This window comes from Manis javanica, chromosome 1 (genome assembly GCF_040802235.1).
Source record: "Manis javanica isolate MJ-LG chromosome 1, MJ_LKY, whole genome shotgun sequence".
NCBI lineage: Eukaryota > Metazoa > Chordata > Mammalia > Pholidota > Manidae > Manis > Manis javanica.
In genome coordinates, this window is record NC_133156.1 from 940148 (window position 1) to 967683 (window position 27536).

A 27536-nucleotide genomic window follows, 5' to 3' on the forward strand; every position below is an offset into this window, starting at 1 on the left:
AGACCTATCTGGAAGAAATAAATATCATAAAACATCTTTAAGGCAAGGACTATCACTTACGTAAAGCAAAATTCAGACCTCTCTTCATAAGTAGCATCAAAATCAAAATGGGAGAGGCCTCTGCAGATGTTAGTGTAATAGGCTGGAGCTCATTAAGGAGAGTTAGATCCAGGAGAACCAGTGAGGGCAGTTTTACCTTGTGAGTAATCCCTCAACCATGAATGAGGGGTAATAAATTGGCCCTGCCCACCTCATATGGAATTGTAAGACACAGATGAAATAATATATTTGAAAACATTTACTCCACTCAAACTCCACATAGATATTCAGCATTCTCCTGACAGACAGATGCATGAGTACAGTCATGCCTTAGCTTCAGGTAGCCATGCAGACATGCAGGGGATTTTCTGTGCCAGGAGCCATATCTTATCCTCTTAGGTTATCATTAACGGCACCATGCACAGAGCAGATGCATAACAAATATTTTTAAAGGAATGGAAGATAACCATTTTGTAAACAGATTAACTCTAGAAATGTCTGAAGTGAAAAACAGACTCTTCCACAACTGAAAAACAAAATGCAATTTTTAAAATCTGTCTATGTGATTTACATGTCAGGAAGGATGATATGGCATAAATGTATGGGAGAACAAGAATGAAAGCCAGGATGCCCGAGCCTCAGGCCCAAACCTGCCACATTCTAGTCCACTGCATATTACTTAGCCTTTTCCCTCTTTTGTTATACAGAGGTAATAATAGCAGAAGCCTTGGTTGCTGATGCTGGGCATAAAAGAGAAGGTCCCTGAAAAGAGTCTAACAGTACCTAGTGATGGCAGATTCTCAGCAAAAGTGATGGCCGTTGTTTCACTGGCAGTTGCTCACCTCCTCCTTCTTGCTGCTGTTATTCATCATTGCTAAAAAGTGGGCTTCACAGAGGCAGAGTATCTCAGACGATTCAGTGAAGAAGTGGGCCAGACTGGATGTGTGACATCCCTACTGACCGTCTCTGAGGCACTCAAGGGGAGAGGCTGGCTTTAACCCCCTGCTGCTCGCCTCCTGAGGACTGGCAAGTGAGCACTTGTCAAGACAGTTCTAAAATAAAATCCCTCTAAGAGTTTTTGAACCCAGCTTCACTGCAATTTAGGCATTTCCTCACACTGAAGTCTTCCCTTTGCTGGAATTTTGGTTGGACTGCCTCCTTCAACTTAAATTATTTTTCAAATTAAAAACCTTTCAATATGCTAACCTTTAAAAAGGAGGACCTGTGGGGTAATTCTGTGAAATAAATTGCATTCTTCTCATTTATATTCATAATAAGATCCCCTAACAATTGAAGAGACTGTATGGCTGGACAACAGGATGTAATTTTTGTTCACAAGAAAATCTAGCATCATTTGCTTAGCAACTTTTTGGGTCAGAGATCTTGCTAGGGTTTTTATTCACTTTGGCTAAACTATGATTGGCTTAGAGGTTTCTGGCACCCTTATTACTTATTACAACTCATCCCACATAAAGGCCACTCTCTTCCACCCTTTTTAATCATGATGATGACAGCTGAGAATTGACATCCTGCACTACTGTGTACTGTCAAATGCATAACAAATACCTTAATCAGGCTTAAACAGCTCAAGAACCACAACTGTTTATTGCAGGTCAGAGCAACTTCCTGGAGATGGCAAGAGGAGATCCAAGGACACTGGTTTCAGTATGCCCTGCTCTGAATGATATCATCTAATTTGATCAAACAGTTGCTTCATTTTTTATATGAAACCATGTCTCTTTTACAGTAGCAATAACCTACATCAAATAATCTAGGTAGAGGCACTAACTAGAATTAACAACCAGACTATACTAGCTATTTTATTGGTTTCATAAACTTAAAAAATCAGAAACTTGGCAGAAATATTAAAATAGAGCCTGTTTCCCTAATAGGCTGAGGAATCTTAAGGGAGAACAGGCTCTGTGAGGCACTGGTTTTGTGAGAAACAGACTCTGCAGTCACAGTATCCACCTTCTGGTCTCTAAGAGCAGAGAAGAAATGTTCAAAATGGAGTTTCCATTCCTTCCATAGTCACTATTTCTGGGGTTCATACAATTTATCCCTAGAAGTAATATCCTTTAAAACTAGTAAATGGTGAATTTTAGATGGGATCCCAATGGCCATTAAGGAATCTCTTTTTGTTTCCCATTAAAATAGATCTTTTTCAAATTCAGAGGCAGTGATCATAGGCAGCACATTGCTCACTGCCAGGCTGGTAGGATTAACCACATCGAACTCCATTTCAAAACTGAAAGGGTGCTTGTTGCTCCTTAACACTTTCCAGGCAAATTCTTTGTGTCTACTCTAAGTGTGCCAAGGTGGGAGGGCATTTATTTCTAGAGCAGGAGTCCTGTGGTAACACTCAATCTCTCCGACTTCACATCTGTGATGCTCAATGACCTGTGTGCAGTTAATTACTTGGCCTGAGAGATGCAGGCAAGGGAACACTCTGCTTTTCTCTGTATGGGTATTGACAGGCTGGCTTAGAGAGCAGCCTGCTTGGTGTTTCAGTCAATTAGAAAACGCCTTATCCATGAAGAGGACTGACTGTACTTTCAAAGTAAACTTGGATTGGACTAGATGCTCTTCTATTCTAATACGAATCCTTAAATCATGATCAACGAGGTCAATGTACCTGAAATTATCCATTTGCTCTATTTGGGACATGCTAAACTCTGGCTCTCTGTAAGGATTTCTAAAAATATTAGTAGACTAATCAGAATGATGAATGCCAAGAGCTTTTATGCTGATTTTATAACCACAGCAGCCATCTTGGAACATTTTATTTCTCCTTTTTCTCTCAACTCAGAATGTCTCCCAACTTTACCAAAATTACTGTGTAAAATGAAGGCCCAAAGGAACAGACCTGAGTATTTCATGCCAGGTTTGATCAAGAGTGGAGAAATGTGATAGGTTCAGGGGTAGGAATAAATGTAGTAAATGGGGCAACTTAGTAAGGCCTGATGCTTAGGATTCTTCTCAGTATCCCTTTGTCCTCAGATCAGGACGCTAGGTTCCCCCAGGTGCAGGAAGGACACCTTTCACAGGAGGGTTCATAGTCTGTTTCAGGGAAGAAGTTTGGAAGGTGTTCAGAGTGGCCTTCCAACTTCTACCATTTTTCTCAAACTTCTGTCAGCTTAAATAAATATTCAATATGCTAAGTTCCATATTTTGGATCAGCCTGTCCTAAGCCCGAATCTCCCAGTCCTCTTGCTCACACTGTTGTGAAGTGTTGTGGATTCTGCTGCACAACTCTGTCCCTTCTTGTCTGTTCCCACACTGCTCTCCTGGTTTAGGCCTCAGTGACTCTCTCCAGGACTACGTTCCACTCTTTAATCTACTTTATACGCGATGACCACATTCATCTTCCTAAAGCAGAGATTAGATCATGCCATTTCCTTGTACAAAAATCTTTAATGGCTCCATACTGCTTTAAGGGTCTGAACTACTTAGTCCAGTGTTCAGCAGCCATTCCCCATCCCATTTACCCTTCTAATCTTGTTTCCCTTGATTTATCTTCATTCGCTCACTAGTTCAGTAATGTGGAATTAGTCATTCTTCATTACTCATGGTCTCCGCATGGGATTTCCCCTTTCCAAGTGTTGGCCATGACCAGCACCCCCACACACCCCCACCCTCCCCACACACTGCATTTCCCTTTCTTTCCCCAATTTATTTTGCATGGCCAAATCCTGCCTGCTCAGCTTTCCCTAATCTCCTCCAATTGGAAATAATATCTTTCTTCTCATGCCACATAGAACTCTATTTATATGACTTATGACACGTTTACCTTGCATTATAGTTCTGTAATCTCCTATGCTTTTATGTGTGAATATATTTATAGCAGAAACCAGTTCTAACTCCTTTTTACATCCCCCTCATAGTACCTTTCACAGTGACTGGCATATTGTACTGGTTTAATAAATATTTGCTGATGTATTCCATTCACAAATGAGTGGATGAATCCTAATTTACTATCCTTAAACCATCGTAAATTAATTTTTTCAGACACCTACTTTCACCTATTCCTATCTTGAAGCATTTCAAATTCTAACAGAAGTTCACAGACAGCTGGAAGAAATTATACACAGATACCAAATCATCAGCATAGCTCTCAGGCTCACATCTTCACCTGGTTATGTGTTCCAGACAGCTGTGCCTTCTTGGAAATGCACTTGGCTTCAGGAGCAAGCTCTGTTTATAACACCTCTACAGCATTCCAGAATAAACATGACAGGCCTTGATGTAGAGAATGTGTACAAGTCCATGATCTATTTATGTTCTCTGGGGACTTAGGGTGGACTTATTGTGCATTTGTAAAAATGCTTCTTATCTAGGGCCTCACTCAATTTCAGGTCACAGTGATTTTACTTTTAGTAAAAAACAGTTCAGATATCCTGTGATGGAGAAAATATGAGTAAGGAGAATGAATAACTCAGCATATGCTGGAGGGTATAAATAAGACCAAATGATGCATATTTAGGCTCACTTTTCCTGAAATGGATGCATGTTCTGCATCCCAATGTCCGTTAACTTTGGCTATTGAGTCATTTTTTAAACTTGTCTGCTCTGAAACTGTTCCTGGTATTCTCTTGGGACTGTGGTCAGAGGTAGAACATTAGTGAAAATCCATGTTACCTAATCTCCCATGGTGTGTTTTATTCCATGCCCTTCGTTTTGTTTCTTTCCACTTGATTACTCACATGTACCCCTTTCTATACTCTCTGTTGGGTGGGGGTAGATGGAGAAAGAAAATAAATATGCCCATGTCTGTCACTAGTAGACACCAGTTTATAAATAGTACTGGTTTGACTGTGCACTGGTCAAGAAAAACATTTTCTTTTGAAATGAAAAAAGGAGGTTAAAACAAGAGTTTTAATAACAGGCTTGACACCGAGCAGTGTAATACCAGCATGAATTACACTTGATACCAGACTTTTATTGGAAGTCCTAGACTGCTTTGTTCCTGTCCCTGACATAATATTCAGAGTTGGGTTTTTATTTGTCCAGAAGGGAGCTGCTTGCTATAGTCCATGCAAATCAAACGCTTGATTTATGCACCATTCTACTAGAGGGTGTAACATTAAATTTAATTTTGTGAGGAAACCCTGAAGTGTTTCAATGCCTGGCTTGACATTGTGAACTAGGCAGAGAGGTGCACAAGAATTCATTACAGTTTCCAATATGTGAAATGCAGCATTTGAATGAAAACATTTGTCTCTTGTCAAAAAGGCGTAATATCTGTTCTTCATAAAATATTTCTACCCCACCCCTCAGAACACACCAGCACATTTTTGGTCTTCATCATAGATCTTGATAGAAGATGGGTGACTACAGGTATTTGAGGAGTTAGGGGGACATAAGAAAGCATGTATCTGTAAAATGATTTATATCAGTAATATCAACCCAGTTGTCTTAATCCTGACTACTGAATGTTGCCATGGAAAATTTGCATAACTGTGCTAATTGGCTGTGCAACAAGTCTGTGATTTTTTCATCTTTAGCTGGATGATATTTGTTGATCCTCTTGCTCATTACTGGTTGGCTTCCTTTTGTGACCCCAGGAGCAGCTGTTCAACACTTACCTACACTGTCCCCAGTATCCCAATGTCAATGCCAAACCCATGGGCTCAGCAGAAATCTTGCCATCTTCTTCCCCAGGAGACTCAGGGCCATACAGGGTCAAAGCTATTAGCATCCGTCTGTGCACCTGACACTCTTCTATTATCCTTCTTGATCCTCCATTGTTCATGGAAGAGATTCAACACCCTTTACCAGGCAGGTAAGGCCTTTGGTAACCTGCCCCGCCCCTATCTTCCAGACTCATCTCCTTCACTACCCACATACACTCTCAGCCTTCCAAGATGACCTTGGCTCACAAATTTTCCCCTCTGCTTTGAATGACATACCCCTGATTTAGTACAAGCAAAATTTGCTTCTCTGTGAAGCAGTTCTCTGTCAAGAGAGATTTACTTACTCTATTCATAGCACTAGTATGGAAATTCTTTGTATTTAGTCATATTGGCTGGTCGTGCCCACTGGTTTTAAGCGTATCCTATTTAATTTTGAATCAGCCAGAGTACGTGCACATAATCTGGTACATAGAATGTACTCCAGAATTAAATTGAATTAAGTGATCATTACTATAGCAGGAGGAAAATAAATGTGTGTAAGGCAAAGAAAATTTACATCAGCTCAATTTTTCCTACATTTTGCCAAGCTAATATAAGATGACCCAGACTTTTGCTAGGAATTCTAGATTGGGGCCCAGAAGGAATATAGATCAACTGTACTTTAGAATTTTTTCTTTACTTACTGTATATGCCTTTGTTCTAATCTATGAAACAAATACAAATGCATAAAGTATTAACATGTTTTAATTTCCAAATTTCTTAGAAGTTTACATAAAAATAGGCTTTGTTTTATGCAAGTTTCTCAAGTTACAGACATGTTTCCTAAAGCATTCTTTTTGTAAGTCAAACACTGATATTCATTTTTAATGTTTAAATATTTAATATAAATTTAAATAACATCAGGTATTTAAATATTATCAGTCCTTCATATTCAACTATGCTGGTTTATAAAAATTATTAAAAATAACTACAACCCAGTATGAGCTATATCTAAATACCATACTCACTGAAATTCTACCCAAGTATGCCTATTTATATTCTGTATTGCCTGTCATTATGAAACCTGGTAGACACACTTTAATTCTGAACTTCAAATGGGAGTGAGAACACATTTGCTTCCAATCCTTGCTTCTGTTCAGTGAAAGCAGGTGAGAGGAAGGACAAAACCCTTCTCCTTCAAAATGCCTATCAGAAGCAATAAAATCACCCTTTTAAACTGTGGGGCCACTGGCTAAAAGTGATGAAAGGGATATTGGTGTGGTGTGCAAGAATATGGACTGAAGAAACTGGTCAGAAGGGAAAAATTTATTGACATGTTATATCCTCAAATACCCATTCAAAACAAAATTACTTCTGTCATATTGAAATGTTGTCCTATCCCTTAGCTTTACTCCCCACTCTTACCGAACCAGCATGCATCCATGCCCACATGCACACCCCCTCCCCAACTTGTATCTCATTAGAACTTACTTCCAAGACTTTTTAGGGTCTCTTGTCTATTGGGAGGTAAGTGAAAAGCAGATGTCAGTTCTAGCTAAACCTGTGAAGGAAGGGAATGATCTGCATCTGCATTTTGAAACTTAATTGCAATAGATATTCAGAATATAATCACTAGATTAGAAATCAGAATTCTAGTATCAGCTCTGCCATGGAGCAAGCTAAACATGTCAACTTAGGCAAGTTATTTCACCTTCTAAGTCTCAGTTTCTACATCTCATACTGGGACAGTAAAGAGAAGGAAAGGCTCTGGAGAGAGAATGAGCAGTGAGGAGACTATTTGCATGGATAAGGAAAGGAAGTAAAGTAAGGTGGTAATGCAGCTACACATTCTGGAAGTTGTTCAAAGCTGAGCTAGAGTTAGGAAGTGAAAACAGAGGGAACTCCTTTGAAAGAGTTTCAATCGTTAACCATGCTGGCTAACTTCATTGTGGGCAGAGAGGTGTGGTAGCTTCTTGAACAGAAGTGAGAGGATGAAAATAGTTGGAATACTAAATTGTCAGGATGAATTGGTAGGCAGCATGGTCAGGAAAATCAGATATATTCCATAGTGTGGATCTGATAAGGGCTTGGGTGGTGGCAAAGAACAACTGCAAGCTGTTAAAGGGGAACAGTTTTCCCTTGACTCAAGTCATCCCTTATAATTGGGATGCTTCCAAGGATTTTTTTAGGAATTCGAGTTACTGTGCAATAAAATGTACTTATCCTGTGAATTCAGAGCCACTCCAGTCTCCTGTGTATCTCGAGTTAGAATGACAATAGATGGTATAGCCCTTTAAAAAATACTGCTAATGGGATAAATCCAGCTTTTACTTAAAACTACAATTACATCTGTCTCAGAAATAGGTTTTTATACTGTTTGCTTAAACCCGTGAAAGAACTGACTTTGTTGATCTGCACACTTCTATCATGCCCTTAATGACCATTTCACAACAGCATTTTCCATGCACCAGACATAGATTTAGGCACTGTACATGCACTATCTCATTTAATCATCACACAATCTCTATGAGGCAGGCACTATTGTTGTTCACACTTTACAAGTGAGGATACTCAGCACAGAGAGACTCAGTAAGTTGCCTACATTTATGCCAAAAATTTGCCATCATTTACCAAAAATAAGTGACACACCTGGGATTCACACTGGGATCAAACAGAGTCCTTATTTCTCACTTCTAAACACACTGTCTCCCATCTCAAAGGGATGGCCTGTAGATGCAGCATAAGTTTTCTTTCCATACCTATTGCATCCTCAGTGAAAACAGTTGCTGATGGGTCTGTTCACTTCAAGACCAAGAACATTATAAGGGATAGAGGGCGAAGACTTTTGTTATCCTTGTAGCTGAATGCCTTATTGGAGATTAATCTTATCACACCATAACTCAAATCAGTCAGTGCTTCAACTCAAGATCTGCTTCCCAGTGTCATACCCGGCGGGTTGCTACAAAAGTCTGCCCTACTCAATAATAAATACTCTTCCCAGAAGAACTTTGTGTTGCTCTATGTTTAAAACAATTGCTACATATAGGGTTGAGTTCTAATATATATGAGTTTCATATCATTACAATTGTATTTCTCATACTTTGAAAAACATTATACTCGACATGCAAGCAATTCAGGGAACTCCAATTATACAGTCAGTTCAAAATTGCATTGGCCACAATTTGTGCCTCCACTCCTGTGGCATTACATATACCTGTCTTTAAATAGTAGATTCTAATAAACAATAATAGCAAAATGGTTGTAAGAACACAGAATTAGAACATGAGTTAGTTCAATTATGTAACTCATTCTAAAACAATGGAGGAAACCATGCCAAGGTTCACTATCACTCAGCCCATTTCTGATTTTTGCAGAAGATGAGAAACTTGAGTCTTTACAAAAAAATGATAAATATTTTGCTGAAGACATTTTAGTGGGAAATTTTCAACTGTAGAGACATCTACAAGGTTCTAAAATTAATCCTGAAGGAACAAACAAAATGGACAGTATTGAAATTTATGGACTTTTTTTGTAAAATGCTATTATTTAGGGATTTCTGATAAATGTGTCCTTATGTTTAAACCTTTTCCTACTAGATGTTCATTGCTTCATATGAAAGAAATGTTTAATGTTTCAAATTAATAAAAAAGTTCTTCAATAAATTATGAGAATGATGGATTCACATATCTGACTATCCTGCCTACTAAACATGAATATGCAAAGAAGATCTATTTTGATAATATCTTTGGCAAATTTGCAGAGATTAAAGCTTGAAAACAATAGGAATGATAGTGTTATTATTCATTACTATGGCACACAAGTTTTTCTTTTTTCAGAACCATGTAATGCAATTAATCTGTAGATTTTTTTCCTCCTATTGCATTATAACATTTATTTCATTTTTAAATTTTTAAATTTTGTTTTATTACTGGCATGGTTACATACACCAAGTTCAATTTTTTAAATGTCAGCATCTACATTTATTTTCTGGGTCTTACTATTTTTTGTCTCATTTCATAATTACTAAAGATACTTTAATCCTATACAGGAGGATTATTAAAAAGTTGTTCTCTCTGGGTATCATGTATGATAGGTACTATACCACCTATGTAAGGCCTGCACGTGGGAATGAAGGTTCTTGCCAACAGACTGCCACTCTTTAGTTGGATCCTAATTTCTGTACTTCCAAGATGCTGCCTGCAAAATTTCTGGTCACCCTAATACAAGGCACACTTGGATGTTAAAATCCAGGAGCACTTGGGGCCTAGAGGGTCAGCAGACATCTAGTGAAGATGGGGCGGGGGTCTAGTTTTGATTGAGCTTATTACTGGCATTCAAGAACACATGTGTGTTGTTGCATCTGGACCTCTGGCCCTAAGGCCACAGAAGGCTTTTTCTTAACTATGTAAGGATTAAAAAGCACAGGCTTCATTTCTCCTTAGGTTTATTGTTTTTAGTGCATAAATGTACTTGGTTTATCTCCTAAAAGTTGTGGCAGTCTGATAGTTCATATCTTAATTGGAACCCAGAACCTCCTTCTATTAGGGGGCACCCCTGGGACAGGGAAGACCAGCTCTGTTCTGAGCCTTAAGAAAAAAATCCTTCCTGTTCTCTCCCTTCTGTTCCCTTTTCCAGGCACCTGTCCCTGTGGGTTGACTAGAGGATGGTGAGGGGCACATTAGAACCACTTAGGGACTTTGCCACCTGTACACATCATGTCACTGAGGGATAGACATGTGTGTGAAGTCTGAAAAGCTTCCTGGGTTGAGAACAATTGGTTTGAAGTATTGTTTTTAGAATATAAGTTGTGACCAATTAGTGTAACATGAAATTAATTTTTTAGGTGGTACAAGTATCAATAAAAAAATAGAATTGAATAGAATTTTTAAAAATCAGAGTGCCTCACTTGAAATATGAGAAATGTTATTTTGGACATTTGGGGCATTTTTTGCTTGAGGTGGTGTGCGTGTGTCTGTGTGGTGTTAGATGAAACTGTTAGATGTGTTTCTAACTTGAAAGTATGGTCAAAAATGTCTGCAAACCATGGACATGGAGGGCCAGGCCTAGCTGGTAGGCCTCAGGAATGGCAACGAAAACCGTCTTTCCTGCTTTGCGTGAGGGCCCTGAGCTTTTACCTGCTTTGGCAAAGGAGACGCTGTGGCTCCACATGGCTCCCACTGGGTTTCCAAGGTCTGTCCTTTGACCTCTTCTTCAGAAACATCAGCCAGTGGAAGGAGACTGATAGAGGAACACCCTGGTCACACCAACCACAACTGTCATTCATTCTAAAGCTATTAGTGAGGAACTGCCTGTTAAACTCTGTCCTCTTCCTTCACTGACCGTCCACCCTGAAGACTTTCTGAAAGAAAGCCCTCGTTTCCTCTATGAATGGGTAGGTGTCCTCTCTTTGACCCTGACAACTGGAAGTCTCCTCAGCTTCTGGAGGGTTTGACCCCTGTCACTGAGATGAGGTCAGTCTCATCCTTCCTTTAGCCCTGGCTTATCTGTCAGGCATTTGCATTGTGTTTACTGCATTCTAATAACACATGCCCAAATCTCTTTTGAAAAGAGGAAGGATGTGTTTGGAAAATAGAAATATTGCTCCAGTGGGCAGCAGGGTTTTGTACAGCTGAGACTCCTCTGTATGCCCCTACTGCCTGCCTAGAAGTGTTTGGTAAATAAGTCACAACTCAATTCAATATTAATGACACAAAATGCAAGCAAAAAAAGAAAGCTTAATTGTAACAGTTTTTTTCTTTGTGCGTGTCTGCTTACATCTAAATAATTCGCCTCTCTCTCCTCTCCTTTTATCTCTTCTGATTTCTATTTTTATTCACTTCTGAATCCATGCTATGTAAGTAAGTTTGTGACTACTTACTCAGTGCATACCAGATGCAAACCATAAGACCTGTTCTTGCCTGGAGAAAAGGGGTCTAGAGTTGGTAGAGGAGCACCAAGGCATCCCAGGACTGAGAAGCTGGTGCCCTGGAAAGCTGAATCCTGAACAGTGACCATGGGCCAGAGAGGGGGGTGAGTAGTACTCCGTCCTTTTCCCAGCCTTGTTTTTCTATACCCTTCTAATACAGTCTACCACTTTTACTTTATTTTTTTTATCTGTCTCTTCCCCCTAAAGCGTAAGCTCCATGGCATCAGGGTTTTTCTGCTATATCTGCAGCACCTTGCACACAGTAGGTGCTCAATTAGTTTCAGAAACCACACTTTAGCCAATAATCTACACTACTTCTTCAAACTATCAGTTGTTTATGTCACCCCATCTTCCTCTGCTCCCCCACCCACCTTTGCTAAACTTCTTATTGAGTCTGTTGGGCATGCATCCATGTATAATATATGCTTCAGGTTGAGGAGGATATGCTTCAGGCTGAAGAATCCTAAACTGAGTAGGACTTGCCTGTATCTTCTGAACTCCAGCAAGTCCTCAAACACCCACAGGGAGGCTGTGGTGCTCAGGCCTGGAGACCAGCTCTTCTGCAGTGAACTGGGTCTCCCTGCAGCCTTGTGTGCATATCAACAGCTGCAAACACAAACACAGCTGTCAAGCTTAATGCACTCCTTCCCCAGTTCTCTTCCTTTTCAGTTCACCAACAAGCAAATGTCAGAGATCAAAACTATAACATGAGTGCACCAGCACAAAAGCCACACAGTAAATTGGGATTCCAGTCTCCTTTCCTTTGTGTTTCATCAAAAAGGCCTGGGATGCAGAGATACATGTTTGGTTCTTTTTAGAAATCCTGATCACTGAGAAGACAACGAGGCAGAGGGCAAAGTCAACCAGATGTTAAGTTAGAAGCTCTAGGTTCTGGTCATACTTTGGTCACTGCTGTAACTTCGGGTAGATCAAATCCTTTCTGGGATTCAGGTTTCCAGGCTGTAAAGTGTGGATGATAACCTTAATAACCTCAGATGGGTGCTATGAAGGTAAAATGAAAGAGTATGTTATAGAAACATAGGACATTAATATAAAATAATATTAATATAAACTATTAATATAAAATATTAGTTGTAGCCCTTTGCTGAAATTAAAACATACTTATAAAGAGATAAATCAAAAAAGCACAAGGGCAGTAAAAAATGATGGATATTCAAAAGTATGTTTCCAAGATACCAAAATAATATTCTACCTTCCTGAGTTTGCCACATAAGTATTTAACAGTACTGTTAGGTATATATTTTTCTCTTATTTTAGGGATAATAAAAAATTATGTTTAGCAATAATCAATTCCTTAATTCATACAACCTACATTTGTTGAGCACCTCTAATTCGGGCACTGAAAGTTGCATTACTTTTCCAAGGCACCACTACAGCCCGGTAGCAAAATTAAGGTTCATAACTGGCCTATCTGAGTCCAAAGTCCATGTTAACAAAAATGATACAGAGTCTCTGGAAGCTCTAAGGAGCACTAGTGTTCATTCATTCCCAACCCTCTACTCCAAGCAGGACTAAATTCCATGGGAGACTCTTTACATCATTAATAACTACAATGCGAGCATCGACAGACTGACAGCATTCCCCAGACGGCACAGCCAGTATATTGGATGACAAAGCAGAACTCATTATTTCAGTTTAACAATTATTTATTGGTCACCAGGTGTGAGCCAGGTAATATGATAGATGGTTGTGGAGATACAAACACCAATAAGCATGTCCCTTCCCTAGAGAAGCTCAGAAGCTAGTAGGGGAAACAGACATGGGAAAGGACAAAGGCATGAAAGACAGCTGAAGATTGACCTTGGCAAACTTGTTACTGAGCACAGGAGAGAGCCCTTAAGAATTAACTATATGAATTCATGCTTTCAATGTGTGTAAGGAAACTGGGAGGACATGGGACTTTGAGTTAGGAAAGCAAGTAAATTTTGTGTGCCCCATAGGGACGTTATGTGTGGCTTGGGTGAAACTCAAGTTATATTTTTTTAAATAATCAATCTTTGGCTGTATATACTAACATTTGATAAACATTTTACAATTCCCCAAACACTCCCTCAGATTATCCTTTCCAAGTGAAAACATAATTTACCAAAAAGCCTTAGTAACTTTCCTTTCAGAAAATAAAGATACAGAAATTGTTATTTCTCCACTTTTCTTCATACAAAATTGCCACCATTAACCTTGTCAGTATCAAAACTTTCATGTTAAAGTTTCCATTTAAAGTGGCAAAAGTCAGGGAGAAAAATGTATGTCCTTTTAAGAAAATATATATATATCCTCAAGTGTACATAGCAGGCATCTCAGAAAAATGAGTCACATTTCCATTTGAAGACTAGGATTATCAGTAAACTTGATGGAAGCTAAATCCTCTTTCCCAGGCATAATTACCACATAGGAGCTTTTCTCTCTCCCCTGCTCTCAATTCTTCCTTATTATGAATGTAGTAGCAGTTAGCATACTGCAGAGCAGGAAGGCATAGCTAATCTCTGAAGCTTAAAATTTGTTAAACAGAACATAACTACATATTAAAAATCCTAGATTCTTCTGTCTCCTAAATGCACAGGGGAACTAGGCTTGAAACTAAAGATTAAAAAGTGCAGAAAATTGTTCTCTTTCTTTCTCTGTCATATATTCATGAGGATAGAGCTGCACAACAAATTCCATGAAATAAAATTAGATTTATTATTCTATGGGAATTCTAGAAAACCACCTCTATGTAGTATTTGCCATCAACATTTGGAAAGACTTAGTCTTAGCCCCAGAGCACAGGTTCTATAAATACTAATGAAGAGCAAGCACACCAAGGGGCAAACGGTTCTCTAATGTTATTTCTCCCTTCCTTTTTCTATTTTTCCAAAAATGGTCTTTTCAAAGCCTCCTGATAAACTCAAGCAAATGTCTCATGCTTTGTACCCTGCACATGGAATCATACTTGCTAACCTAATTTTATATAGAAGGCTTTAGAACTGAAGTTGCCTCAGGAGCTGCTGATTACTTCAGTGAGCACTTCCTTGCCTGTGCTGGAGTGACCTGATCCAAGCATAGCAAAAATAGCTGCTGAGGATTTCATCTCAAAGCAAATGTCTGTCACTGAAGGGCGTCAAGGATGGGTATATGAAGAGCGGGAGCTTGTTCAGGAAAGAGGTCTACAGTGAGGAGGAGGGAATGAGCACTCATGGAGTGCCTGCACGGGGTCTGGTGCTTTGCCGTATTACCCCACTCAATTCTTACAATTCTTTGAGGTGAACATTATTACAAATTAATCGATTGATTCAACAAATATTTTTCAAGCACTATTACATACCATGAATTGTTTACAAGTAAACCAGACTATAAGGTCCTTTCTCTAATGGAGCTTCACTGGATGATGTAATTTTGAAGGGGTCTAAATCTTTATAGCATTTATGCATAAATTAGTAATAAAAACCTTCCGAATCATCGACCAGACACTACTCATAGCCAGATACACATTCAGTATCTTTGAAGTGTTTTGTCAACTGTAAATATGAGAGCTTCTACATATAACTGTAAAACTGCAAACATATGAGCTTCACTTAGGTTATTGATAAATTAGAACACTCCCGATCTGGAAAATAGGGATAAGACAATTACTCCTAGAGTTACGTTAAAGGTTATAGTAGATAGCATATATACATTTATGGGCTCAACAAATGTTATTTGCCCATCTATTTCACTTGCTTACTCTCCAACTTACTCAAACATACTTTACCACTAAGTGAATTGCAACATAAGGAGACTATATATGGGATTTCCATGAGGGAAGAGGGATTCATTTCTAAAGTAATGAAATATAATCCCTTTCATAAGGGACCTTACCTATGACACAATTCCATTGCCAGGTATCCATAGATAGCATTAGAGAGAAGCTTTGTTGAAACTAAAAAAACATATTTTTGCATCTTACCATTCTATGGTCTGTAAAAATATACATATAAATCACAGGCCAGTTTAATTGACACATTTTATAAAACTCTTCTCCACATTCTTCTGATATGTCTAAAATGTACAGTTTTGCAAAAGACATGAGAAGGAAAACAGCAGTATTTGATAAAACACTAAAAATATTGACTGATGCTACCATGAAGGACTATTTAATAATAAACCTATGCTGATGTATGTTATGTTTTATTTCTCCTCATTCTCTCTCTTTTCTATCTTATTTCTCATTTATGCCGAATTTCTCAAAGATAGTATGGGATTTGGAACAATATGTTGTCAAAAATCTCCAATAGATGATGATAAAGGGATTACCAAATAGGATTTAGGATTCTTCCCACCAGTTAAAAAGATGTTGGAAGCGCTGTTCCTTTACCAGTTTGGCTACTTTCCCAGCAGTCTTTAGTGATGGTGAATATACTTGCCAGTACTTTTTCTTCTTCGTCCTGACCAACTCTGTTGAAGAAAATTCCAAAGAGCAGGCAATCTCAAAATAATTCTCTTAGTGGAAATCAACAAACTCACAGGATCCTATTATCTAAACAACTGTTTTTCAAATTTTCCCAAAGTCCAAAGGCATGTCTGTGGAGTTTAATTCTTCATTCTAAGAGCCAATATTGAACACTTTTTCTTCCTACAATAACTACCCATAGGAGAGACAATCTAAATAATAATTAGGTCCAAAAAAGGTCTTTAACCAGATTTCTAAAACCTTTTAAACACTTAGTTTCAAAGATGAACCATAACTAGGCATAATTATGTTTTATGACGATGTCCTCCAAGAGAGTCTAGAGGACAGCTCTGACATATCCATGTGACTTCATATAAATCTCTGCCTGTTCAAGTATGAAGTGGGAGAAATGTTAGACTAGTGGATCTCAATAGGGGGCATTCCCCACCCTCATTTGCCCTCCCTCTGGACATTTGGAAATGCCTGGGACATTTTTGGTTAACTGGGGGGTGCTGCTGACATCTAGTGGGTAGAGGCCAGGGATGCTACTAAACCCTACAAGGCACAAGAGAAGCCCACAACAAACACTTATCCAGCACAAAGTGCCAATAATGCCTAGTGAGAAACTATGTTAGAGGACCTGTGATGATGCTTTCAACTTTGAATTTTACAAAGTTCATAGGCATTATTTAAGAATTAGATAGATAGATAGATAGATAGATAGATAGATAGATAGGGATATAGTTACAGATATTAGATATAAATGTCTTGAAAATTTGTATTAAAACCAAACTTCCAGTTAAATAAATCTCAACTTTATCTTAAAGTCCTAAGCAGTGAGAAGGAAATTAAACAACTCAGCAGCTAGCCGATTAAGCAACATGTCGTAAGTGTCCACAGCAGACATATGGCTGTTGGGCAGGAAAAGATCTTCAGTTGTAGTCCAAATGAAATAAAAAGTTAGCCATTGTGGGTTCCACCTAGAATAAACTGGCTAGAGAATTGCTGAAGACCTAAAGACAGGGTCTCTCAACAACTTTTACTTTAAATCATGATGAAAGCCTGGATATTTTGTTCAGACTAAAGCAACACTGTTGTGAAGAGCTAGTCCTCCCAGCAGAGAAGTTTATAAAGATTTTCAAATAATTCATTCTTCAAAGGAATTAAGGGGGCATGGATCATTGGAGGTGCCAATGGCTGCAGCAGCCCAGGCTTAGAATATGCCCAACTCTCCTATTAAAATAGCCAGAGCAACTAGGTAGGAAAATTAAAACTTAAAAACTACACTTACAACAAAATTAAATGACCTGAATCCAAAATACAAGCAACTGGGGACAAACTATCACTAGCCACAAGATCTGCATGCCACCCATGTTAGTGCAGGAATGAGCAGAAGAAAAAAATAGAGGCTTGTGGACTGAGAAGAGGAGAAGCTCCAAGTATCTAGTGGGTATTACTGGAAAACATGGCAGGCCAATCTGAGATGGTGACTGACACCAGTATGGTTTTCTTTTATCTAGTAGTACATACAATAAAAGGGATCTTAGGAATGATCTAAAGAGTTGGAGTAGTCCAGTTACTGTGCACACATGAAACAAATGACCAGCCAGGGTTCTCTTCTAAGACAGGGTTTCATGATGAGGAGACACAGCTGAGAGTGGAATAAAAATTAAGCAGGCTGGAAACAATAGAGATGAAGAAAGAAAATGGTTCAGATAAAAGTAGGTCCAGGAAATCTCAGAAATCAAGCTACCATGTTTTGATTTTTAACTCTGTATGAAAAATGGGCAAAGATTTTTAAAAAGAAAAGGATGTTCTGTAAAGTTAAGAACATTGTCTAAACCTAGTTTCCCAATATTTTTGAAAAATTAAACACACAAGAAGAGTAGCAGGAAAGTATTAAGATCTATGTCTAAGACAGTTACTGTAAAAGAAAAGAGTAAGGAGCAGAGTAACATCTCTGTAGTCCAAGGCTGTCCAATAGAACTTTCTCCAATCATGGAATTGTTCTATATCTGTGTTGTCCAATACAGTAGCCATTAGACACATATAGCTATTGAATAGTGAGCCTGAGGAACCAAACGTTCAGTATTATTAAATTTTAATTAATTTAAATTTAAATAGCTACATAAGGCTAGTAGGTGCTATATTGAACAACACAGCTACAGACAGTAAAACCAAACCAGAAAGGCTTATTAAAAAACATACCAAAACTATAACAAAATATTTAAAAATAAGATAAAGGCATTAAGAAAATCATGCAATAGCAACATAAGTCAAATTAAAATAACAGAGTTGAGATAACATTCCAGGAATAATTATAAATTAAGAAAAATTATCTTAGACATGAAGACTAAATTAAAAGAAAACAGGAATAAATCAGCACCATAAATGATACATTACAAAAACAGAAGGTGAAAAGGAAAAAATTAAAAATTAAAAATAAAAAACAAATGAAGAAATAGATCAAAGTGATTTTGGAAAAGGGACAGATATTGAAGAGTAACTAAGAAGACCCAACATACAGATAATAGGAATACGTCTATTCCTGTTAAAAAAAATACCTATGTTAATAAGTACTAAACAAATTCTAAAGACTGTATTTCAATAAAAAATTTCTTAGACAAAAGAGACTTGAAACCACATATTGAAAATGCACACCATATACCCAAAAATATAAACCTGCAATGACCAAAACCAAAAAATACATATTGTAATATAAGAACAGGAATCTAAAGAAAAAGAGAAAACCTTTTACAATCTTGATGAAAAGTACATGATTTATGTAATAGATTGGATTGCTTTTCATCAGACTTTTCAACAATACCTTTTGCCAAAGTACACTGAAGAAATGATTTAAAATTCTCAAGGAAAAAAATTGAGAGGCAAAGATTTTATATGCAGAAAAATTGGCCTTCAAGCACCCTGATGAGAGTTTATTGAGGAACCCACAGAGAATAAGCTTCAAACAAGCAAGAAGACTAGAGATTGGTGACAAGTATTAAATGTATAGCTACTCATAGAATTAAGATTTAGTGTGGATAAAAAGGGAGAGATTGTAGTATGTAATGGCTGTATGTTCTGATAATTTCGATTCAGTACAACCATTAAAAAAAATTTGGGAATATGGGACAGCATATACAAAAATTAATTATTAGTGAGCTGATCCTGAAGGGATAAAACATGGCGGCATGAGAGGAGAGACAGAGGCTTCCTCCTAAAACTGCATACAATTAGAAAATATAGTTGGTGCAACTAATCCTGAGAGAGCAGCAGGAAAGAAGACTGTGCCAGATGGCATACACATGGAGAAAAGAGCAGACCTCATGGAACAGGGTAATGTACCAAAGCTGCGGCCTGGCAGGACCCAAGCCCTTCCCCCACCCCAGCTCACCAGCGGAAGGAAGAGAAACAGAGCAGGGAGGGAGTAGAAGGTCTGGAACTGCTGAATACCTAGCTCTTCAGATCTGCTCTGGGAGCACAAACCTACATTTCATGGTGCTTTCATGATACTTACGGGACTATGGGGTTGGAAAGCTAATACAGGCAGAATTCCTGGAGAGACTGAGATTCCAGCCGCTCATGGAAAGCAGGGGTCCATATCCGGCTGCTCTGGGACAAAAGCTTATACCTGTGTGCTTGGCCCACTGGTTCAGGCAGTGGAGACAGTCATAGCAGCCAGGAAGCAGGAAACAGCTCTTTCCTCCCGCCAGGCACCAATACCGCTCCCCCTGCAAACCCCGACATTGCTGCAGGGGCTAAGCAGTTCCAGAGAGTAGAGATTCTGGACACTAGAGGGTGCCATATACAAATATGAAACACCAAAGGAACCTGGTCCAGAGTAAAATTAATATAACTCCAGAGAAAGATTTAAATGACATGGATCTTATGACTCTTGCTGAAAGGGAGTTCAGAATAAAAATCATCAACATGCTAATAGATGTACAGAAAGATATCCAAGAACTCAGGAATGAATTCCAGTCGGAGATCCAATCGTTGAAGAGCACAATGGAGGGTATTAAAAGCAGGTTGGATATGGTGGAGGAGACGATAAATGAAATAGAAACTAGAGAAGAGGAATACAAAGAGGCTGAGGCACAGAGAGAAAAAAGGATCTCTAAGATTGAAAGAATATTGAGAGTGCTGTGTGACCAATCCAAACAGAACAATATTCGCCTTACAGGGATACAAGAAGAAGAAGAAGAGAGAAAGGGATAGAAAGTGTCCTTGAGGAGTTAATTGCTGAAAACTTCCCCAATCTGGGGAAGGAGATAGTCTCTCAGGCCATGGAGACCCACAGACCTTCCAACACAAGGGACCCAAGGAAGACAACACCAAGACATATAGTAATAAAATTGGCAAAGATCAAGGATAAAGACAGACTATTAAAAGCAGCCAGAGAGAGAAGTAAGATCACATACAAAGGAAAGCCCATCAGGCTAACATCAGACTTCTCAGCAGAAACCTTACAGGCCAGAAGGGAGTGGCATGATGTATTTAATGCAATGAAGCAGAAGGGCCTGGAACCAAGATTACTTTATCTAACAAGAATATCATTTAAGTCTGAAGGAGGGATTAAACAATTTCTAGATAAGCAAAAGCTGAGAGAATTTACCTCCCACAAACCATCTCTACAGTTTATTTTGTAGGGACTGCTATAGATCAGAGTGTTCCTAAGGTTTAATAGCTGTCAACAGAGGTAATAAAACCACAGTAAAGAAAGCAGAGCAGGTAATCACTAAGCAAATGCAAGATTAAATGAACTATTCCCAAAGTCAATTAAGGGATAGACAAAGAATACATAATATGATACTTAATATATAAAGAATGGAGGAGGAAGAAAAATGAGGAGAAAATGAAAAGGACCCTTAGATTGTGCTTGTAACAGCATATTAAGTGAGATGTTAGACTCTTAGAAAGTAAGGAAATTAACCTTGAACCTTTGGTAACCATGAATCTAAAGCCTGTGATGGCAATAAGGCTGTACCTATCGATAATCACACTAAATGTAAATGGACTGAATGCACCAATCAAAAGACATAGAGTCACTGCATGGATAAAAAAGTAAGACCCATCTATATGCTGCCTACAAGAGACTCACTTTAAACCCAAAGACATACACAGACTAAAGGTGAAGGGATGGAAAAAGATATTTCATGCAACTTACAGATAGAAAATAGCAGGAGTTGCAGTACTTGTATCAAACAAAATAGACTTCAAAACAAAGAAAGTCACAAGAGATAAAGAAGGACTTTACATAATGATAAAGGGGTCAATCCAACAAGAAGATATAGCCATTATGAATATATGAATATCTATGCTCCCAATACAGGAGCACCCACTATATATGAAACAAATAGTAACATAATTAAAAGGGGAAATAGAATGCAATGCATTCATTCTAGGAGATTTCAACACTCCACTCACTCTGAAGGACAGATCAACAGACAGAAGATAAGTAAGGAGACAGAGGCACTGAACAACACAGTAGAACAGATGGACCTAACAGACATCTACAGAACTCTACACCCAAAAGCAACAGAATACACATTCTCCTCAAGTGCACATGGAACATTTTCAAGAAGAGATCATACACTAGGCCACAAAAAGAGCCTCAGTAATTACAAAAAGATTGAAATTGTACCAACCAGTTTCTCAGACCACAAACGTATGAAACTAGAAATAAATTACGCAAAGAAAATGAAAAATCCCACAAACACGTGGAGACTTCACAACATGCTCCTAAATAACCAATGGATCAATGAACAAATAAAAAGAGACATCAAGAAATATATGGAGACAAATGACAACAATAATTCAACACTGCAAAACCTGTAGGATGCAGCCAAGGCTGGGCTAAGAAGAAAGTATATTGCTATACACACCTACCTCAGGAAAGAAGAACAATCCCAAATGAGCAGTGTAAACTCACAATTAACAAAAGTACAAAAAGAAGAACAAAGGAGGCCCAAAGTCAGTAGAAGGAGGGACATAATAAAGAATTAGAGCAGAAATAAATTTGAGAAGAATAAAACAACAGAAAAAATCAATGAAAGCAAGAGCTGGTTCTTTGAGAAAATAAACAAAATAGATAAACCTCTAGCCAGGCTTATCAAGTAAAAAAGAGACTCTACGCACATTAACAGAATAAGAAATGAGAAAGGAAAAAATCACTATGGACACCACAGAAATACAAAGAATCATTAGAGAATACTATGAAAAATTAAATGCTAACAAACTGGATAACCTAGAAGAAATGGACAACTTTTTCCAAGGCTGACCCAGGAAGAAACAGAAAATCTGAACACACCAATTACCAACAACGAAATGGAACTGGTAATCAAAAACCTACCTAAGAACAAAACTCCTAGACCAGATGGCTTCAACGCTGAATTTCATCAAGCATTTAGTGAAGACCTAACACCCATTCTCCTTAAACTTTTCCAAAAAACAGAAGAGGAGGGACTACTTCCAAACTCATTCTATGAGGCCAGCATCACTCTAATACCAAAACCAGGCAAAGATACCACAAAAAAAGAAAACTACAGACCAATATTCCTGATGAACATAGATGCAAAAATACTCAAAAAAATATTAGCAAACCAAATTCAAAAATACGTCAAAAGGATCATACATCATGACCAAGTGGGATTCATCCCAGGGATGCAAGGATGGTACAACATTTGAAAATCCATTAACATCATCCACTATCAACAAAAAGAAGGACAAAAATGACATAATTATCTCTATAGATGCTGAAAAAGCATTTGACAAAATTTCAACATCCATTCATGATAAAAACTCTCAACAAAATGGGTATAGAGGGCAAGTACCTCAATATAATAAAGGCCATATATGACAAACCCACAGTCAACATCATACTTAACAGTGAGAAGCTGAAAGCCTTTCCTTTAATATCGGGAACAAGACAAAGATGTCCACTCTCCCCACTTCTATTCAACATAGTACTGGAGGTCCTAGACACGGCAATCAGACAACACAAAGAAATAAAAGGCATCCAGACTGGCAAGGAAGAAGTTAAACTGTCCCTGTTTGCAGATGACATGATATTGTACATAAAAAACCCTAAAGAATCCACTACAAAACTACTAAATGTAATATGTGAATTCAGAAAAGTTGCAGGATACAAAATTAATACACAGAAATCTGTGGCTTTCCTATAAACTAACAATGAACTAGCAGAAAGCGAAATCAGGAAAACAATCCCATTCACAATTGCATCAAAAAGAATAAAATACTTAGGAATAAACCTAACCAAGGAAGTGAAAGACCTATACTCTGAAAACTACAAAACACTCATGAGAGAAATTAAAGAAGATACCAATAAATGGAAGCACATCCCGTGCTCATGCATAGAAAGAATTAGTATTGTCAAAATGGCCATCCTGCCTAAAGCAATCTATAGATTCAATGCAATTCCTATCAAAATACCAACAGCATTCTTCATCGAACTAGAGAAAATCGTCCTAAAATTCATATGGAACCACAAAAGACCTCGAATAGCCAAAGCAATCCTGGGAAGGAAGAATAATGCATGGGGAATTACACTCCCCAACTTCAAGCTCTACTACAAAGCCACAGTAATCAAGACCATTTGGTACTGGCATAAGAACAGACCCAAAGACCAATGGAACAGACTAGAGAGCCTTGATATAAACCCAAGCATATAGGGTCAATTAATATATGATAAAGGAGCCGTGGACATACAATGGAGAAATGAGAATCTCTTCAACAGCTGGTGTTAGCAAAACTGGACAGCTACATGCAAGAGAATGAAACTGGATTATTGTATAACCCCATACACAAAAGTAAACTTGAAATGGATTAAAGACTTGAATATAAGTCATGAAACCATAAAACTCTTAGAAGACAACATAAGCAAACATCTCCTGAATATAAGCATGAGCAACTTCTTCCTGAACCCATCTCCTTGAGAAAGGGAAACAAAAGCAAAAATCAACTCATGGAACTACATCAAACTAAAAAGTTTTTGTATGGCAAAGGACATCACCCACAAAACAAAAAGGCATCTTACAGTATAGGAGAACATATTTGTAAATGACATATCTGACAAGGGGTTAACATCCAAAATATATAAAGGATTTACACACCTCAACACCCAAAAAGCAAATAACCCAATTAACAAATGGGCAGAGGATATGAAGAGACAGTTCTCCAAAGAAGAAATTCAGATGGCCAACACACACATGAAAAGATGCTCCACATCACTAATCATCAGGGAAATGCAAATTAAAACCACAATGAGATATCACCTCACACCAGTAAGGATGGCCAGCATCGAAAACACTAACAACAACAAATGCTGGCGAGGATGCACAGAAAGGGGAACCCTCCTACACTGCCAGTGAGAATGTAAGCTAGTTCAACCATTGTAGAAAGCAATATGGAGGTTCCTCAAAATACTAAAAATAGAAATACCATTTGACCCTGGAATCCTACTCCTTGGAATTTACCCAAAGAATACAACTTCTCAGACTCAAAAAGATATATGCACCCCTATGTTTATCACAGCACTTTTCACAATAGCCAAGATATGGAAGCAACCTAAGTGTCCATCAGTAGATGAATGGATAAAGAATATGTGGTACATATTATATACAATGGAATACTATTCAGCCTTAAGAAAGAAACAAATCCTACCGTTCACAACGACAAGGATGGAGTTGGAGGACTGGAGTTGGCTCAGTGAAATAAGCCAGGCAGAGAAAGACAAATGCCAAATGATTTCCCTCATTTGTGGAGTATAACAATGAAGCAAAACTGAAGGAACAAAATGGCAGCAGACTCAGAGACTCCGAGAGTGAACTAGTGGTTACCAAAGGGAAGGGGTGTGGGAGACCGGGTGGGGAGAGAGGGAGAAGGGGACTGAGGGGTATTATGTTTAGTACACATGGTGTGGGGGATCACGGGGAGAACCGTGTTATCACAGAATAGGCACATAGTGGATCTGTGGCATCTTGCTGCACTGGTGGACAGTGACTGCATTGGGGTATGGGTGGGGACTTGATAATATGGGTAAATGTATTAACCACATTGTTCTTTCATGTGAAACCTTCATGAGAGTGTATATCAATCATACCTTAATAAAAAAATTAAAAAATAATTATTAGTATGTTTAATTAACTATCACTAATAATAATTCTTTTTAGTTTTTTATAATTGGCAGTGTAGTTTTAGTTATTCTGACACTACTGTACAAGTACAAAGGAATAATAAACAATTATGGAGATTTTTAAATTCTGTTAACTCCTGTGTCCTTAAGAACTAAGATTCTTGGTGTGGAATTTAGCAGATAGAAATATTATAAACGCAGTTAACAAAGACCACTTTAATTCCAAACATAAATATAGATATTGGTATGAATTTATAAGTATTTTTATATACTAAAATATTTATTCCAGTATTATTTTGTATTTTATGTAATAAAATACACAGTACATATTATATATTAATAATATAAGTCATTTGCACAATGCATTATATAAATATATATGCATACATAATATATATCATATATACATGTGTGTGTATCCTAGCTCTTACCAATGAAAAGGCCTAGAAAAATAACCACTCAAGTAGAAATAAGCATCTCTAGAAGCCAGGTTATGGTCTTGAAAAATCAAACAAGGGCTTCTCAAAGAAATGGCTGATTCAGGGCAGAATTAGGAAATTTTCAAAGTGACCCTGAAACATCTCAACATAGCAAATGGATAACAAGGAATATATCTAAGACCACCAGGATCATGCCAAAAAGACTAAGAAACAGATTCATAAGGCCCCCACTATCCAAAGATGAAACTATTTACATTGCAATAAGACTAATCATTGCAATGGATTGAAAACTATCAAATATATATAAATTATATTTGAAATCCACGAGTTCATAAGAACCAATTTATTTTGAATCCTGGGTAAATAAAAACACAGCACTATCACTAGACAACCAAATGATATATGAGGGGAATTATGTCCTCAAAAATCTTTTCAGCTGTTAAATAAACATGATAGAATTAGGTAGAATAATAGAATAACACCATTTTATAACCCCAAATGAATGTATAGATCTAAGTATTGACAGCCAGTAGCAGCTAACATCACAAAGGAACAAAAATTAGATTTGATATATCTCCTGGTGATATAACACAATGCTGAAGGGATTGAATCTGAGTTCCATCAACATTAAATGCATGGATGAGTGGATGGATATATAGAGAGGTACATATATGTAATAACAAGAGCACATAATAGGAATTCTAAAATTCATAAAGGAATTTTTAATGTATAAAGGACTTACAGCTTTTAAATTGTAAGATTCTCTTTTAACATTAATTAGCAAGGATTCTGATGAAGTGAGTATGTCCTAGGGATTTCAAATTAGTACAGAGAAAAGATTTCATAGCGTTCTTTCTTCCCCTGAGGACCTGGAATGCTTTTTCCTTATGGACCATTCAACTGATGGTGCTTTCCTCTAGGGTTTATCATTGCATGAGGACAAGTTTACTGTGTGTGTGTGTGTGTGTGTGTGTGTGTGTGTGTGTGTGTGTGTGTGTGTGTGTGTAACTTGTGCCAGTGTGGCTTCCTTCTCAGCTTGTGTGTGTGTGTGTATGAGGACAAGTTTACTCTGTGTGTGTGTGTGTGTGAGTGAGTGCGTGCGTGTGTGTGTGTGTGTGTGTGTATGAGGACAAGTTTACTCTGTGTGTGTGTGTGTGTATGAGGACAAGTTTACTCTGTGTGTGTGTGTGTATGAGGTGTGTGTGTGCGTGTGTGTGTGCGTGTGTGTGTGTGTGTGTGTGTCTGTCTGTCTGTCTGTCTGTCTGTCTGTCTGTCTAACTTGTGCCAGTGTGGCTTCCTTCTCAGTTTCATGGTCATAACAATCCACTGAGGATAAAGAACAGAAGATTAGAGAGGAGGCAAAAGGTGAAACCCAAGCCTGGACTGAATGCATAAACACAGCATTAATCTTCATACTGTGAAGAAACAAAATTTAAGAGGAAAATGCAGAAAAATGGGAGATAGGAGTTGATTTACATTTATATGTATTTCCAGTACATCCAATTTTAGCTTCTCCCCACCAACTTATCAAAATGTATTGATGCATAACTACTTTATCAAGAAAAATATTTCCAATGTTACGTAATGAACTTCATTCAAGGAACCTGTAGCTTGTGCCTATATAAGACCATTGTATTTAGAAAGAATCGTACTATTCAGACAAGAAAAACATAATGTTTTGATTTGGATAAAGACAGATTTCCTTTGGTAAGAAGTAATCCTATTCCTCTGCTACAAAGAAATTACATTTTAAAATTCTCCTTCTGCTGAGCTATAGCATATCACATGAACCTTACAATCTATATAGCATTTCAATTGTTTCCTAATTTTTCTGGCCTTTCTTGATACTTGCTTAAAAATCTCTTTGCATTGGCCTCCTGAGCCTGTTGGAGTAATATGATGAAGCGAATGACCAGAATAATGACTTTCCAAGGTCCTT

The 27536-nt window shown here is 37.8% G+C and overlaps 1 long non-coding RNA gene across 3 annotated transcripts in view; it reads right to left on the bottom strand.

The window, feature by feature from the left end:
* Positions 1–6455: 6455 nt before the first annotated feature.
* Positions 6456–27536, bottom strand: part of LOC140844348 (uncharacterized) — a 53064-nt gene continuing 31983 nt past the window's right edge. For all 3 annotated transcript variants that reach the window (XR_012122497.1, XR_012122511.1, XR_012122489.1), the window contains one exon: positions 6456–12579. This is a non-coding gene — a long non-coding RNA (uncharacterized lncRNA). The remainder of the gene's footprint in view (positions 12580–27536) is intronic.